At 41.3% G+C, this 3,511-nt stretch overlaps 1 non-coding gene across 1 annotated transcript; it reads right to left on the bottom strand.

Moving 5' to 3' along the window:
* Positions 1 to 858: 858 nt before the first annotated feature.
* Positions 859 to 966, bottom strand: LOC112752310 (small nucleolar RNA R71). Its single transcript, XR_003176753.1, has one exon. It is a non-coding gene; the product is annotated as a small nucleolar RNA R71 (small nucleolar RNA).
* Between the last annotated feature and the right edge of the window lie 2,545 nt (positions 967 to 3,511).

The raw sequence follows: 3,511 nt of genomic DNA on the forward strand, positions 1-3,511 counted from the left end.
CCCTTTTTCAAAAATTTCTTTTTAATTAACTAATTATTTTAATTTTCGAAAATTACTAACCTTTTTCAAAAACAATTTTCGAAAATCACTAACTCTTTTTCAAAAATAATTTTCAAAAATTTTCTCTCTCTCTCATCTCCTTCTATTTATTTATTTATTTACTAACATCTCTTCCTCACTCACCAAAAATCCGAACTCTCTCTCTCTCTCTCTCTCTGAGTTCAGATTTTCTCTTCTTCTTTTCTTCTACTCACATAAGAGAACCTCTATACTTGGGCAAAAAGGATCCCTATTATTATTATTTTTCTGTTCCCTCTTTTTCATATGAGTAGGAGCAAGGACAAGAACATTCTTGTTGAAGCAGATCCAGAACCTGAAAGGACTCTGAAGAGGAAACTAAAAGAAGTTAAATTACAACAAGCCAGAAAGCACCTTTCAAAAATTTTTGAACAAGAAGAGGACATGGCAGCCGAAAATAATAATAATGCAAGGAGGATGCTGGGTGACTTTACTGCACCTAATTCCAATTTACATGGAAGAAGCATCTCCATCCCTACCATTGGAGCAAACAATTTTGAGCTGAAACCTCAGCTAGTTTCTCTGATGCAGCAAAACTGCAAGTTTCATGGACTTCCATCTGATGATCCCTTTCAGTTCTTAACTGAATTCTTGCAGACCTGTGATACTGTTAAGACTAATGGAGTAGATCCTGAAGTCTACAGGCTTATGCTTTTCCCTTTTGCTGTAAGAGACAGAGCTAGAATATGGTTGGACTCTCAACCTAAGGATAGCCTGAACTCTTGGGATAAGCTGGTCAAGGCTTTCTTAGCCAAGTTCTTTCCTCCTCAAAAGCTGAGTAAGCTTAGAGTGGATGTTCAAACCTTCAGATAGAAAGAAGGTGAATCCCTCTATGAAGCTTGGGAGAGATACAAAGAACTGACCAAAAAGTGTCCTTCTGACATGCTTTCAGAATGGACCATCCTGGATATATTCTATGATGGTCTATCTGAATTGGCTAAGATGTCATTGGATACTTCTGCAGGTGGATCCATTCACCTAAAGAAAACGCCTGCAGAAGCTCAAGAACTCATTGAGATGGTTGCTAATAACCAGTTCATGTACACTTCTGAGAGGAATCCTGTGAGTAAGGGGACGCCTATAAAGAAGGGAGTTCTTGAAATTGATACTCTGAATGCCATATTGGCTCAGAATAAAATATTGACTCGGCAAGTCAATATGATTTCTCAGAGTCTGAATGGAATGCAAGCTGCATCCAACAGTACTCAAGAGGCATCTTCTGAAGAAGAAGCTTATGATCCTGAAAACCCTGCAATAGCAGAGGTGAATTACATGGGTAAACCTTATGGAAACACCTATAACCCCTCATGGAGAAATCACCCAAATCTCTCATGGAAGGATCAACAAAAGCCTCAACAAGGCTTTAATAATAGTGGAAGAAATAGGTTTAACAATAGTAAACCTTTTCCATCATCCACTCAGCAACAGACAGAGAACTCTGAACAAAATACCTCTAATTTAGCAAACTTAGTCTCTAATCTATCTAAGGCCACTGTAAGTTTCATGAATGAAACAAGGTCCTCCATTAGAAATTTGGAGGCACAAGTGGGCCAGTTGAGTAAAAGGATCACTGAAATCCCTCCTAGTACTCTCCCAAGCAATACAGAAGAAAATCCAAAAGGAGAGTGCAAGGCCATTGACATAGTCAACACGGCCGAACCTGGAGAGGAAGGGGAGGACGTAAATCCCAGTGAGGAAGACCTCCTGGGACATCCAGTGATCAATAAGGAGTTTCCCTTTGAGGAACCAAAGGAATCTGAGACTCATCTAGAGACCATAGAAATTCCATTGAACCTCCTTATGCCCTTCATGAGCTCTGACGAGTATTCATCTTCTGAAGAGAATGAAGATGTTACTGAAGAGCAAGTTATCAAGTACCTTGGTGCAATCATGAAGCTGAATGCCAATTTATTTGGTATTGAGACTTGGGAAGATGAACCTCCCTTGTTCACCAATGAACTAAGTGATCTGGATCAACTGACATTGCCTCAGAAGAAACAGGATCCTGGAAAGTTCGTAATACCTTGTACCATAGGCAACATGATCTTTGAAAAGGCTCTATGTGACCTTGGTTCAGGGATAAACCTCATGCCCCTCTCTGTAATAGAGAAACTGGGAATCTTTGGGGTGCAAGCTACTAAAATCTCATTAGAGATGGCAGACAATTCAAGAAAACAGGCTTATGGACAAGTAGAGGACGTGTTAGTAAAGGTTGAAGACCTTTACATCCCTGCTGATTTCATAGTCCTAGATACTGGGAAGGATGAGGATGAATCCATCATCCTTGGAAGACCCTTCCTAGCCACAGCAAGAGCTGTGATTGATGTTGACAGAGGTGAATTAGTCCTTCAATTGAATAAGGACTCCCTTGTGTTTACAACTTAAGGTTACCCTTCTGTAAACATGGAAAAGAGGCACAGTAAGCTTCTCTCAAAACAGAGTCAACCAGAGCCCCCACAGTCAAACTCTAAGTTTGGTGTTGGGAAGTTTCAACAATGCTCTGAACATCTGTGAGGCTCCATGAGAGCCCACTGTCAAGCTATTGACATTAAAGAAGCACTTGTTGGGAGGCAACCCAATTTTTATTTATCTAATTTTATTTTTCGTGTTCTTTCATGTTTTATTAGGTTCATGATCATGTGGAATCACAAAATAAATATAAAAATTGAAAACGGAATCAAAAACAGCAGAAGAAAAATCACACCCTGGAGGAAGACCTTACTGGCGTTTAAACGCCAGTAAAAAGCATCTGGCTGGCGTTCAACGCCAGAACAGAGCATGGTTCTGGCGCTGAACGCCCAAAATGGGCAGCATCTGGGTGTTTGAACGACAGAATTGCACCCTGGAGAAGAGCTGGCGCTGAACGCCCAGAACAAGCATGGTTCTGGCGTTCAATGCCAGAAATGGGCAACAAATGGGCGTTCAACGCCCAGAACAAGCACCAATCTGGCGCTGAACGCCCAGAGTTGTGTGCAAGGGCATTTTGTATGCCTAATTTAGTGCAAGGTTGTAAATCCTTGAACACCTCAGGATCTGTGGACCCCACAAGATCACCTCAGGATCTATGGACCCCACAGGATCCCCACCTACCTCCACTCACTTCTTCTCACCCCTCTTTCACACAATCCCATAAACACTCTTCCCCAAAACTCTTCACCAATCACCTCAATCTCTCTTCCCTATAACCACTTCACCACTCACATCCATCCACTCTTCCCCATAAACCTACTTCATAAACCCCACCTACCTTCAAAATTCAAAATCAATTTCCCACCCAAAACCCACCCTTATGGCCGAACCTTACCCCCCTTCCCTATATAAAGCCCTCCATTCTTCTTCATTTTCACACAAAACAACCCTATCTTCCCCTTCTTGGCCGAAACACATCTCTCTTTCCCTCTCCTCTATTTCTTCTTCTTCTTCATCTATTCTT

Source organism: Arachis hypogaea, chromosome 15 (genome assembly GCF_003086295.3).
Source record: "Arachis hypogaea cultivar Tifrunner chromosome 15, arahy.Tifrunner.gnm2.J5K5, whole genome shotgun sequence".
NCBI lineage: Eukaryota > Viridiplantae > Streptophyta > Magnoliopsida > Fabales > Fabaceae > Arachis > Arachis hypogaea.